This window comes from Ammospiza nelsoni, chromosome 4 (genome assembly GCF_027579445.1).
Source record: "Ammospiza nelsoni isolate bAmmNel1 chromosome 4, bAmmNel1.pri, whole genome shotgun sequence".
Classification (NCBI taxonomy): Eukaryota; Metazoa; Chordata; class Aves; order Passeriformes; family Passerellidae; genus Ammospiza; species Ammospiza nelsoni.
Window position 1 is genome coordinate 54,971,254 of NC_080636.1, and position 14,688 is coordinate 54,985,941.

Consider the following 14,688-nt stretch of genomic DNA (forward strand, 5'->3'; position numbering starts at 1 on the left):
TTACCTAATTGCAGAGGTTCAGTTTTACTAGGCTGACTGCAGAAACTACATTTATGGGAATAATGATTATGGACTAAGACACAGGCCACATCTACCTACACTTCAAACTGGTACATTCCTTTTATGCTAAGAAGTGAATTTGAAATAATAATGTCCATGCAAGGGAAGATTTGCATGAGCCTGGGGCAAATTTAAGAATTTGTTTTGTTACATGGGCATGTGCTATACTGTTAAATGAACTGAAACTCCATTACTGTCACTGACTGTACTCCAGGTATACTTTATCCTTACATGCACTGTAAAGTGCTCTATTAAAATGCTGTGCTAATTTAGGAACTGAATTACCAGAACCCCAGTGCATGTGCTTTAAATGTTTGTAACTGAGTTATTCCCAATTCATATATAGTCTGTATCTCAATCAATATTCTATGTATCTTTTTTCCTGTGCTTTTCAAACAAAATATACAAGTTCCACACACAAAAGTTACAAGTTCTAGTAGTTTATCAAGTAAAGCTTTCTCCTTCACTTCCATCTGAATTAAACAGAAGAGATTTAAAAGGCTTGAGTTGAAGCTCTAATAAAGGAGGAAGTACAAAGTCTACATTTCGATCCGAGCTTCATTCAACATTGATGATGTTTGCAGATGTGGTTCTACCCAGGCCTGACCCATTTTTCACCCAGCTACTTGTTGTGAAAAAGGAAAAGTCCTGTCTGTTAAGCCTGTGTGTTGATATCAGTGCCTGAAAATCCAGCCCTAACACGGGCTAGCACACGGGCTCTGCACAGACTAAGACGACCCTCGGATGCAGCCCCAAGCAGTCAGACCAAAGGAACAGATTCTCTGAAGTCTTTGGATCAAATCCTGAAGCACACACATATTCCACTCCCACAATCATGCACTCCAAAACAAGTTTCACCCTCACCATCAAAGCTACGGTGGCATCTCTGTGGCAACAGCTGCTGGGAGCAGGAGGAACAGCATTAGGCAGAGTGCTCGGAGGTGAGCTTGGGAATAATGCAGCTCAGCAGGAGCCAGCTGGGCACCAGCCTCCAGCCAGGGATTCCTGCCCAAGTCCTGCCTGCAGAACAGAGCCTAAGCACACCCCAAGCCCTGAACAAGCAGCAAGATAAGGGAAGGGGGACAAAACCCACAGCTGCTGTACACTAGTTTCTCTAAGCTCCAAAACCAATATTAAGCTAAAAAAAAAACAAAAAACAAACAGACAAAGAAAAAAAAACAACAAAACCAAACAAATAAAACCCAAACCACAATGTATGTGGAGATTTTTGTTTCCAAGAAGCAGAGAGCTTGTCTGCAGGGCTGAGCCCTTGCCAGTACATTCCATTTCCCTTTCTGCCACTCTTGGTTTCTGCACTGCATCATTTCCTGTATTACTTCTGCACAAAGTGGTCTTATCAGCTGGAAGTGCAAAATAAAGATTAAACCACGAATCAGCAGATGACACAGTCTGTGTGTTTGTTCCCCAAATCCACGTGCCCTTCTGGGAAAGTGGGAGTTAGTATTTCCAGCAGTTAAGTGACCACCAGCCCTGGAAGGGTCTGTTTATTCACAAGGTAGGGATGAAACAGAAACCTGGGCCAAACAACAGAGCACTCTCCAAAAGGCATCTGGCATCGGTTTAAAGTAAATTGAGTTGTTACCCACTTGTCAGACACTCTCTACACTTCCAAACCCATGCACTTTTTACTATGTGTTCTGTCTGCTGATGGATGTGTTGGAATCAACAAACTCCTTTCAAATCCTGATGTTCTTTTATTTGTCTTTCTTCACTGCTGTTGTCTTTTTTTGTAATTTTTGGAGTAACGCACAAATCTGTATGCAGCCTATAAAAAAATAAGTGAGCATTATATTTCTATATATATCTGTCCAGCCAGCCTTGTATTTAAACAAACATATTTAGGCAAAATGCCTAAGAGTGAAGTCCTATTTTTCTGGCCCTCAAAGAAAAGATAGTTACTCCATCAGCAATATGAAGCAGACATTAAAATATTCAATGAGAGTGCTTTCAAATTCCCACAGGAGATCCCATAGGAAACTGTCCCACTTTGCATAAATGACTGTTATTGCTGGGTGGAGAAAGGGTTTGGACAATCAGATGATCCTCTCCCAGAGGGGTGGATGGGGGAGGAAAACAACTTCTAGCCCAAGTTTCAGGCAGACAAGAAATGACTCTAACTCTTCTACTAATTTCATTATTTGTATTACAGGCTCAGTGATGCAGGCAAAAAGGATCCTATTAAATATTTTTAATATATGCTTAGCACAGTTAGACATAAAAATGGGCAGGAACCACGGTGAGGATAATTGCTAATAGTGAAAACTGTCTAGTCTATGACTACATTTTAAAAATCCAATTTATCTTAGTCAACATACCTCTTCCCAGCATCCATTACTTAGTAACACTATACAGAAATAACAAGCAGAGAGATTTTAATTTGCTTCTTTAAAAATATTTAGTTATTCACCCTCTCTGAGAGACACACATTTCCAGCAACTCATGTAATCAGTACAATATTTAGACCTTTTTTAAAAAAGAAACAAACCCAAACAGATTTTGGCATAGAAGGCAGGGAGCTGCCTCTTTATGCCAGCAGGAATAAATACAGTTTCCATGTATTACTAAAAGGCATGAAGTCTAAGCAGCTGCAATGCTAGAATGTGTAACAACATATTGTGCACTAACTTAATCTAGCTCCCTATTCTTGGAGCAAGTAGCAAAAAGTTTCGATTTATTTTTTCAAGTAATGTGATTTGTGAAACAGGAAAGTCAAGAGTCTTCTGCTGAATTACCCTTCTTTTAGTCAACAAATTCTTTCTTTGCACCTTCTTAAGGCAGAAGATCAGATCTTGCTCAGCTTGCAAAAATGCACTAAACCTGGTAGAGACCTCAGTAACATTACAACACACATGCAAAAAAAAAAGCACATTTCACATCAGAGTGCTGTAGAACTCATTAGAGAGCTGACAACCTGAATTGGCTTCCTTTGTAGCTTTGGAAAACGACAAGAAGGAAAAGGAAAAAAACTCTTTTATGTTCTCTTGGCATGGCACAAAGAATTCAAAAAAACACTGAAATATGCGATCCTGTGTTCTGATATACAACATATCATTCAAGGAAAGAGGAACACACTGGTGTTGAAAACACCTCATCGTACCTAACAGAGTGGGCAGGGTTTTTCCTGACCTGGACCCAGCAAGGGCCAGGAGGATGGGTGTCTGCAGCCTGTTCTGTGAAGTAATCTCTGCTCCAGCCCAAAATACCCACTCTGTCAGAACTCCTCTTGAGCCATCCCTCGAGCTATTTGGCTGAGGCACTGCCCTTCCAAGAAAATCTCCCATGTATCACTGTACAGCCCTCAGGGAAAACCCTGTCAGATACCCACAAACACCCTTTAGTTCAGCAGGCATGGGGAGAGCAAAATGAAACCGCAGGGACAATGTAGGATTTACCAGTGGAAGGGAGGAGGGCAACAAAAACCCAAAAAGCCCATTGCCCTGTTAGTCCAGAGCATGAAGGGATAACCTTTCACTACTAGGGATCTGCCAGTTCCTCCCCAGTGCTCCCCAAAGGTCAAACCAAGAACACAGTGTTGGGCCAGTTTCTACAGTGAACTGCAGCTTTTCTTCCACCCACCTCCCCACTTGGCTTCTGGCAGACAAGGCACTGCTCCTTGTCCTTGAAGTCTCAACTATCATGATTGCAGGAGCAAGACAACAGCAAATTCTTACAGGTTTTCTGGATTTGAAGGTACTAGATTTGCCAGACTTATGGTAACTTTGCTGCTGCTTCTCCAGAAAAAATACCTGCTTCTATACACTTGAGATACCGAATCCTGTGTTACAATGTAACTAAAATGGCACAGCAGTCTTTCTAAGCAAGTATATCATTGTGAGAAAAGAACATGGCAAAGGTTCTTTCCCGGTTCTAACAGACATCCATCAACAATTTGATCTGCCCTTGTCCTGGTTTAGAACAGTTTTTCCCAACACCTTTGCAACTGTTTTGACCTACTGAAAACCATACTCCTGAAAAACAAATTTAAACACCATACCCTTCATATGTTTTATCTCCACCATGTTTACAAAAAACACTAACACCATACAGCCCCTTAAGTGATCACCAGATGCTCAAATCTTGCCTCTTTCACCAGAGATGAGAAACACACTGCTGAATTTTACTCATTCTTGCATTCAGATGCATGTGAGATTGCACAAAGTCACAAAACACCACCTCTTCCTTTACCGCCTGCTGGTCTCCTTGCCCTGCTTATTTTCTATATATTTTATATTGCCAAGACTACAGGAAAGAACTAAAACCAAGTTTGCCAAGATAGCTGTTCAGGAAGCTGGGTAAGCCTGGTGCACAGCAGGGCTAGCACAAGTAGGATAGATCAAAACATCCACCCAGGTGTGCACAAATCCCCTCTGGTGTCGGCGAGCAGCCGGACTGAATCGGATGTGCTTTCAAAGATTATCTCTAAAACCGCAGCCTAGTACTTCAACCAAGGTCAGGAAGGAACTGCAACTTGATGATTCAGTCAAAACTCTGGCACAGATGGGATTGCAAAATATGAACTTCACTAAAATAACCTATATGATGAATACAAGGCTGTGAATCACAATACTTGCCAGAAGAGTGTTCATAAGGTGTGGGGGGTTTTTTCCCTAAATGCTATGCAGGAAGAGACCTAAAGATCTCTTAAAGAAATCCTCAAAATATGACAAGACCTTCCAAAGAAAAACATAAATTGTCAAGAGACATTATGAATTAGCAGCCATCACAGTGGGTATTTCACTGTGCATCTTTGGGGCAGGTTTATCCATTTCATTTGTGCTGTGTTTTACTTAAACTCCACACATTGTCCCACCAGGACACTAAGAGCACTCAGGAGTACAGGAGCAGCCAAGGATCTCAGTCAGCATTGTTAGATGGCACAGATCAAGTCCTGAAAAATGCAGGAGAACCTCTAAGACCAATCTGCAGCACTGGCTATGACTTTGTGAACACCCACCTATCAAAGTAAGTTAGAAGACCTTTTCTAAAAGGTGAAAAATCTGGGGAAAACAGATTTTTTTTTCCCCTTTCATCATAAAACTCCTGTGTAACTCCCTTTTTCCACAAAGGCCATTCCCTTTCCTGACTTTTTGAACTGTCTTTAGAAAACAGGTGTTGTTTACAACAATAACAAACACACATCTGTGTGGGTGTGTTAATACACACAAAGGCAGGATAACTGAAACCTCTTCCTATATTTAGATCTGTCTGGTCAGCTCTAATTGCATAATTTAATCAAAACCCTCTCCAAGGGAAACACATCCATATTCATCACAGGCATCAAAGGAAACATCTTTACAAACTATATCCTTTTACAAACCAACACATGGTCCCACATCACTTGTCCAATTGTTGCATTCCTCCTTTGGGAAGGGCACGGAATTTTATTTCTTTTTATCAGCTGAAAAAAGCATTTCCCTCCAATTCATCAGCACAGGGAGGGAGGAACTTCCTTCACAGGTGAGATGCGGAAAATTTACTGACATGTCACTTTCAGGGGTTTTTTTAGGCAGTTAAAACATACATCTGCAGCATAAAGGAAAACCTTTAAAACAGAAAAGAAAGAAAAATGCCCATCACCACTCAGGCATCAAAATTTTTGAGTGAAGCTCATAAAATGCAAGATGTGTTTTGTCTTCAGAGAACAGGACAGTCTAGCACAGACTGCATGAATTTAAAAAGGGGTTTGTGAGCCCCAGCCAGAGCAGCGCTCCAACAGGGCATATTTTAAGGTATATTTTAAGGAGGGGAACCCCACCAAATGCACTCCAGTTATGCTCAGCTGAGGCAAGCCACTACTCCTACAAATGATTCATTTCACCAAGAGCCTGCACCAATACAGTTACATCAGCTGCATTAAACCACTTCTAAAGACTGTGACCCAGACCTCATTTATCAGAGATTAAGTAAAGATGTTAAATTACAGCTCAAGATCCCCAGCTTTAAAGCAGAATCCTTCACCAAATCAAAAGATGACAAAAACTGAGAAGAAAAATTACTTATTCACCAATAACAGAGTTATTGGGTCAAGCCTCAGCAAAGCAGAACAAAACTGGTGAAAATTAAACCAAAAAAGCAATGCTGTTAAATTAAATAAATCTTTCCACAAATTAGTCCTCCACCCACCATCTATGTACCTTAAATAAGAATAGTCAGTCTGCCAATGCTGAAGACATTTCAGTGCATTTCATGAGATGCATGTTTTTTTTATTTTTTTAAAGGATTCTTCCAGCTTTCCTCAGTTTTGCCTTATCTGTAAAAATTAAAGAGCAGTTTTTTGGCCTTTAAACAACTTTTAAAACACTGTACCTTCTTCATGTCTTTAAAATGTCCATGCTGAATTTCACCAAGTGCCCTGCAATTCACAACTACCATTCTGGACAGAGAAAGTGTTTAAAGATGACAAAGCTTTCCAAGCCAAGTTTATACAACTCAGACACAAACACCAATATTTGCCAGACTTCCACTGTCCAATGAAACATTATTTAATTACTGCATGCCACGAGTGGCCCACTGAAAACCAGGACTGGACTTCAGATGACACAAAGCCCAGTGTGCTCCAGGTCCTCAGGACACTGAGGAGCAGCTGCACAACCCCATCACAGCAAACACTCCCTGGCAGTTCCAAGGTATTTATCAAGCCATCCTAAGTCACAGACCCTTTATAAATGGAAGATCACAGTGTTTATAGATGCCCCTTCCACTTCCACACAAGACAATTAAACTCTTTAAAGTTTATGACTTACAGGCAAGTACAAATCACGGATCCTCTTGAGACCAGGTCAAGGACATCTGGGTTAACAAAGTTCAAAATTCACCCACAAACACACATAAAGGGTTGATTGCAGCCTTCACCAGCAGCTGAGGTACAACTCTGAGTGTGTCTACACCAAAAACAGACCCAGAAGTCACAGACACACCTTTCCCCTCCCAAAAGGGCAAAACAAGGGTGCAGACATTCATGAGGAGTAAGAAAGATCCAAAAAACTGTGGGATGAGGCAAAAGCAGCTGTCACAGCCCCATGCCAGAACATCTGCAGAATCTCATGTCAAACTGTTTTCTCATATTCCTGAGATCAAGGCTTTGGAGTGTTCTGTACAAAGGCTTCAGCCCACAGATAGGAGCTGATAGTTAATGCAGCAGTTGGGAACAGCATAGCCTGAAAGGAAGTGGGAGATATCCTCCTACACTGCTTACTGGGAATACTGAGGTTTTATAACAGGAGAAAAGGGCTGTAATCTGTCTGACTCCCTGGTTATCTGTAAGCTTTTCATGACTTTTGGAAGAGGAACCAAGCCACATAAAGAATTACTCAGTACCCCTCCCTTATCTGCAAGCTTTTCTTCTTAACAGAGCCTTATGATTTTGCATATGGCAATAAGACAACCTATTAATCACTCCAGCATAATTTTTTGAGACCCGTTTGAAGTTTCAAAAGTCAGGTTTTGCAAAGCTGCAAGTCTCTTACAGCTGAGACACCAAAACACAGCATTTTCCAAACACCCTGTCTCTGCAAGGTCAGCAGCAGGATAGCTTAAAACAGCCATAACACTTCCAAATTTTCCACTGCTGCCTGCTACTGAACAAACAGTCACAGCTGGCCTGGTACTGAGGATGGACAGAACAACTCCAAGTTCTAAAGTTGCTTGCCAAGACTACTTACTTCTAGGCTACAAGCAAAGAACACACAAAGATTTCAGACTCCTTGTCTTTTAGCTATTCCATAGATGTCTTTAATTCTGGGGCTGAAACCAGCACTCCCCAGCTCCCACGACAAGAAGCCTTTAGGCTCAAACAACCCTGACTTCTGGCTGGCCTGGCAGATTAAGAGTCCTCATGTACAAGATCAGTGAAAGCAAGAAAGTAGGCAAAGGTGTGACAGAAAAAATCAGGAATATCAGACTTGAGCCAAAGCAGCCTGCCACCAGCACTGCCTGGTGCTGTTCTCCCTGTTCACACACCACAGGAGATGTATTGGATCTGACCATGAGCAAGAGTCATTCCTGATAAACTGGTGGGGAGAATGGCAAAGGGAGCAGCTATCCAGTCAACTTCAGTAAATAGCCCTGGAGCATCTATGCCAGTTATGCTGGTGCTTTCTGCAAAGAAGCCTCTAGCCAAACCAGAGATAAAAATGAGAAAGATGTTACAGTCAGATTCCCATGTTCTGGAGAGTTCCCCAGCACAGCAGAAGGCTACAAGGGAATTCGTTGAGTACCTTGTTCCAGCACTAGGAAAAGTAGTAGCTCCTGCTACTAGGGAAATACCTACAGTTTGTATTTTAAATCTGTAGATAGTCTAATTCCCTAAAGTTAAGAAATTACTACAAAGATGCAAGTAACAAAAATGAGTAAGGGCTTTTGAACACATTTATCATATAGCACCAAAACAAATGCTTTCTAAATTTCTTTTGAGAAAAGTGGATCGAAAGCCAAAAATTTGAAAGTGATTTATGCAGTGGGGCAGAACCCAGGAAAGCTACAAACACTGCACTGGCTCACAGCACAGATCAGCTTCAGGTGTCCCAGCTGTCGTCACTGGCAGTGATTTCTTGTAACACCAATCTGCCTTTACACAAGGGTTTTTAGTGGATTTAGTATTTGCCTTTTCTCCGATTTCTTGATAATGCTGCTACCTGTACCCAGTTCACCAATTGTTTCAAGTTATTTCATCCTCTAAAGAGGAAAATAAAGTTTCTACTACCAAGAAGTTAAACTTGGACATTCTTTTCCTCCTGAGGAAAAACACTTGTCCTGTCTCACACAGGACATGCACTGGATGTGTTCTGCTCATGCAGTTGCATTAAACTAGAAAAACACCTCTAAGACAGCTTGCAGTTTACACTAGCAAAACAACACTTGACCAGGAAAGCTTGCTGAAGTGTTGCTCTCCATCAGTCCTCCCTCACCCCCCATAAAAGATACTGCACCATTAATCGCTGTCCTTTTTGTGCCAATACAGCTGCACTGGGGCTTTGCGGCTGACGTCACTGCTGGCAGCCAAGTCTCTCTAACCACCAACATAAGTATCTGGGAAAAAAAACCCGTAAATTAGACCTTTCCTTGGCAAGCACTTTAAGGAAGTCTTCATCTGGGAGTGCTACAGCACTGCCTGGCTACCTCCAGCAGCTGCCTTGGGCCAGCAAGCTGACAGGCCCACAGGCCAATGAGCAGCCCCAAGGGCTCGCTCCCACCCACAGAGAAAAGGTTTCCCTCGACTCCCCTGTGCCAGCCTTGGTACTACAACACAACTTCCCCTCTACCTGCCAGTCACTTCACCCTCCTAACCTGGCAGAACCAACATAAACCAAAAAACACCTTCTGCAGCATCAGCTCAGAGCACCAAAGTCACCCAAGGCAGCTTACACAAAGAAATTCATGCCTGGGACTGAGAGAAACCCAGCTCTTAAGAGTTCTCTCCATCTCAGGGAGCTGCCACACTCAAATTTTAAGTGACATCCAGGTCAAAGATGAGCTCACACTGAGACACAAGTACTTCAGCTGATTTGCAAAACCTGCTCTCATCCCCAGAGCAAGGAGCCCTGCCTTGCTCTGAATAACCAAACACCTCAGCAAGCAATTCAGTCCTCCTCTACTGCCACTGCCTTCTGCTCTGTAACTACAGCAAAGTTGGGAAAAAAAGAGCAATTTCATATCCATCTATCCAAAAACACCACACACACTAGAGCCTTCTGCTCTGTAACCACAGCAAAGTTGGGGAAAAAAGAGCAATTTCATATCCATCTATCCAAGAACACCACACACATTAGAGCCCTCTGCTCTAGTAACTACACAGCAAACTCAGGAAAAAAAAGAGCAATTTCATATCCATCTATCCAAAAATACCACACACTGCAGAGCTTTAACCCAAGAGCATTTATAAAATATTTTCCACATGAAATATAATACGACACATTACAGAAACTATAATTGCATTAGCCTAAGTTTTAAGCTAATAAAGACAAAGACTTTTCCTTTGGCTACTACATCCAAGAGAAAGCACTTAACACTGACACTGGCTAGCATGGATAATAAAGGGCCTGTTATTAAATATGCCAGACTGTAAAACCAGCAGCAGGCAAAAATGCAGAACAGGAAACTGCAACAGTCAAGATGGCAACCTATATGTAAGTCAGCTTTTCCAAGACATTCAGCAAGCTCAAAATTCACATTTTTCAGATTAGTATACTTAATCACTGCATTCACCAGGTAATTAGCAGAACTAAAATGATGACATAACCAAGATCTGTTCTATCTATCTATCTATCTATCTATCTTGGTGATAAAAAGAAAAAGAAGTGTCTGACAAGAGCAAAGAGCAAGAGACTGTGTGAAGGGAGATGAAATTCTGGTCCTGAATGTTGGAGACTCACAGTAAGACCTCAGTAAAGCCACTCAAGTTGGGTTTCTGTCCTCCCCATCTCCCTCTTCCCTCCCTGTACAGGGAAGCAAGCACATGCTTTAGATGTGTTTGGGATTCCTGGAATACTACCACACATTTAAATTAAGCAGCGTAATGGCATTACGCATGTAGCAATCCCTGAAGCCATCATGTACATGTTGCCAGGTCCTTTGAGGTTGAAACAAATTTCAAATACTACATTCTCTGTTGGGACAAAACAATAGAGCAGTTGTCACACAACTGGAAAAACAGAAGTCATCCAGATTTGGTCCTAGGCAACCTATATGGCCACGATTGAGCAGGGGGCTGGACCAGATCAGCTCCAGAGGTCCCTTCCAATCTCAAACACACTGTGATTCTGTGAAACTCCCAAAACAACCACCTGCCAATTAATTTGGTCACACTTCAGAAAAGCAACTGGTCCAAGAAAATTGATAGAACTCCACTTGCCTGGGCACAACTACAACATTGCATCAAGGGCTACTACACTGAGGTAGGGACTGAGCTCTGCTGGCTGTGCACAGGCAGACACACAAGAAAGCTGCTTTCTCCCTGATTTTGAACACTTCAGAGAATCCAGAAGCCTTCTGAATTGCCTCACTCTTAGTCCTTTCATCCTTGTACCCCTGAAGTTTGGCTTCATGTATGGCTCTGTTCAATTACAACACAAATCCTCATCACTGTCACCTTGCTTCACATACAGCCCTGGTAAGAAGCCACTTTTCCACCCCATTTTTCACTGCTTGTGAGCTACTGGAAGATTCTGATCTACAGAGGTTCCCATCCCATGCTCATCACTGAGGGACCAGATACCTAAAGCAACCATGACTAAGCCCTGCCATGCTCACATCCTGTTTGTGTCCCAGCCCATCTGCAAAGGCAGGATGGATTATTTTATTACACCTGGAATTAGGTCAACAGAAAAAAAAAATCATCTTGTAGTTTGTAGTTTCACTAAACTAAGTAAAGCCCTTCCTAGATTACAATAAATCCAAACCCCCCTTCCCCAAAGTATATTTCAGCCCAGAAACCATAACAGTGGTAAAAATATGTCAAATTTCACACTAGAGCATTTAGGTACCAAAAGAAAGATCCTTCATCAAACAGGACTGTGTTTTATTGATGAGTCAGTTTTAGTAACTTCTCAGGACCTGCGAGCAGAATCTCCACTCCTAAGCAGGTGCTGGTGTGTGGCCTAACTTGAAAGTAAATTTCTTGCTTCATGTAAGACAGCTTGGAAACCCCTGAAAAAAAGACAACTGGCCAACAGTGAGCAAGGGTGTTCTGCCAACTATTTTGTCCTACCAAACCACTAGCAGAGTTTGTTTTACAACATCTTGGGAGGGCTAGAAAGAAAAGGACAAGGAGTTAAAAAACAAAAGAGAACAAAAAACCCATCCATGCATTTTTTGCTATTCTTCAGATACAATTCTGGATAAATCACAGGGACACCCCAGAGAATTAAACCATCAACTGAAAGACCAGAAGGTGTCAGTTCCACACCACCTTCCACGCTCACTCTTACACACATTACCATGTTTATTTTGGCAAAATTTTGGGAGCCCTCTCTCCTCTGCCACAGAAAATATGTCCAGTTACAATCTCCATATTTTTCCCTCAACAAATCAGTTGAATCAAAGTCTTTACAAAGTAAGATGCACAGGGGCACTTGATTAATTCCTCCCACATCAATATTCAAACGAAACCCAACAGATACAAAGGTGAAATACACTGGCAGAATGAAGTCAAGTATGCAGCTCATTAACAGCATCTGACCAAACAGCAGATGTTTCCTCCTCCTATCACCCTCAGGAACACATTTAAGGGGAAGCCACAATTTGTTGCAACATGATTCTCCAGTTATTTACTTCATCTTTAATCAAAACTGATTTCAAGCATTTAAACAGCATTTAAGTATTTATATATAAATAGTTATTACATACACAGACCTCGATAAATTTACAGTCTCTTCTCAACTATATTTAGGTGTAGCCTACCTTTATCTGATCCAAACAATTTAACTTTCAGCAGCAGTGATATTGTTTTAGGTATTCATTTGTGCACACACACATACAGCATGCCTATCCACAAGAAGGATCCTATATACACATCATTGTAAGACTAAAACATCTTTAAGAGTCTTATGCCCTGGTTTCAACATGCTGCAGCAGACAGAATGCTGATATTACTTTCAATGCCTTAAAATCCTTGAAATCACAAGTCTGAAATTATTTACAAGAAAAACATCTCAGTAATTTAATCTTTCATGTCAACACAGAAGAATGAGATACCAGCTTGCAGTGTTGAACAAAGTGAGAAAGAAAATCAAGCAGAGGTATCATAACTGTGGTCACTGCATGCACCAATCAATCTGAACATACAAGATTCTCTGAACTCATGGGAAACTTCTCAGCCTGCTACAGAAGTGTCAAGTGTGTGCACACATGCTTTATTTGCTTTCATCTACTTAGATATGCCCTTAAACATGTACATCAGTCTTGCCACCTCTGTAATGCTGCAAACCCTGAAATCCAAGTTCTACTCAAGGATGAAATCTGTACTGAACTGAAATCTATATTTTCAGCCTCCCCTCAAACAAGATCTAAGTACTGAAGGAAGCAAGTCCGTCAGTCAAAACTGGAGGGCAGATGAGATTCTTACACTCCTGCTGGGGAAAGACACAAGGAGACAGTGAAAACTCTCATGATTCTGTCTATAATCACTACAGCACTACAAAAAATTTTAATGGGTATCTTATTTTCAAGTTACCCAATACTGGATTGATAGCTCATAGATCACTTTGATGTGGATTGGCATTTTAGTAGTTTTAATGACAAAAACATGCAACAAGTGATATACTTCTGAATACCATTAAGTGCTATAATTCAGACTGTCTACACTGGCTTAGACAGTCTCATCTGCTGCCATGTTGGGAAGAGTGTTCCCTTTATAAGTACAGAAATATGAAATAATGCTTCAGAAATCACTGGTGAACCACATTAATCATTTGCTTACATGCCAACTCAACATAATAGTTGGGTTTGGATGATACTGCTTTGAACAGTGCCTAAATATAATGACTTATATAAAGACATGTTTAAAAATAATTTGTTTTTCTCCTTCTACTCTAGACTTTGCCTGTGCATGCTGGAGAAAGGATGAGGGAAGAACCAAATGGGAGAGACTGGTGACATCTGTTCTAATATCACTCTCCCAAGCGGGTAACACACGTTAGAATAAAAGTGACGTAGTCCAGAACAATTACAGAATTATGTTAGAACAACCAAATTGTGCAAGTGTCCAGAACAGCTCTACTGGTCAGCCTCCCTACACTGGAAAGTCTAGAGACAGGAAGAAAAAAGCTTCAACTCTTGATCTAAACTCAGCTTCCACACAGTCTCCCAAGAGAGCAGTCACCAGAAGAGTACAATCCCTGCTTGCAGAAAACCCTTTGGGATCTACTGATGGCTCAACCCAGCTGCTGTGTGGCACTACAGCCCCACAACCCTTCCAGCAGAGCAATCCCACTGCCACAGTTCCCCACACATCCTTCCACCTTTCCCAAAATAAAAAACAACACAAATGGACCCATCCCCACAGCTCAGCGGAGTTTGGAGTTTCGTTCATGGAACACTTGACTTCACACAGTTAATCAGGAGGACTGTGCTCAACCTTTGTTCCCATTAAACTGGGAGGAACTTCCAGGGCCAGCACATGCAGGTGACAAATGGATGCAAGGAGAGAAACCTGTATGATCTGGGGTCGTTCTAGAAAATGGTTTCATTCCTTGAAATCAGCATACTTTATGAAACATCTGCCTTCTCCATCTCATGGGGCATCCCCCACTCAAATACACAGCAACCTGAAAAGCTTCTGTAGTGCAAATTACCATTTGGCTGAGGAGAAGGATAGGGATCTTTGTGGCAGCCATTAGCCAAGGGTGCCCTCACCCCTGAATCCATCTCTGTAAAGCCCTCCACAGAAGGCCCAATTGAACACTTTCTCTGGTTATTTCAAATCTTGAAGAGTAGCAACATTCTAATGGAAATAGTTATACCCCAGATGTCGAGGATGCAACACTAAAACTTTAAAAATATCAATTTACAATAACTTCCTTCCCACCCCAACAAAACCTTCCATTCTAATATAAAATTTCTCTGTGCTGTTCTACAGCTTGAGAATTGCAAGATGCCTGTGTAGATGACCCT

The 14,688-nt window shown here is 41.6% G+C and overlaps 1 protein-coding gene across 7 annotated transcripts in view; it reads right to left on the minus strand.

Moving 5' to 3' along the window:
* The window catches only part of SMAD1 (SMAD family member 1), a 43,961-nt gene that overhangs the window by 24,985 nt on the left and 4,288 nt on the right, over nucleotides 1-14,688 (minus strand). Inside the window, exon 1 of one of the 7 annotated variants that reach the window (XM_059470476.1) lies at nucleotides 6,825-6,857. The exons of 5 other annotated variants lie outside the window; for them this stretch is intronic. The gene's annotated coding sequence lies outside the window, so the exon portion shown is untranslated. Of the gene's footprint in view, nucleotides 1-6,387; nucleotides 6,424-6,824; nucleotides 6,858-14,688 lie in introns of those variants that run through there. One more of the 7 variants, XM_059470475.1, reaches the window with a different exon arrangement.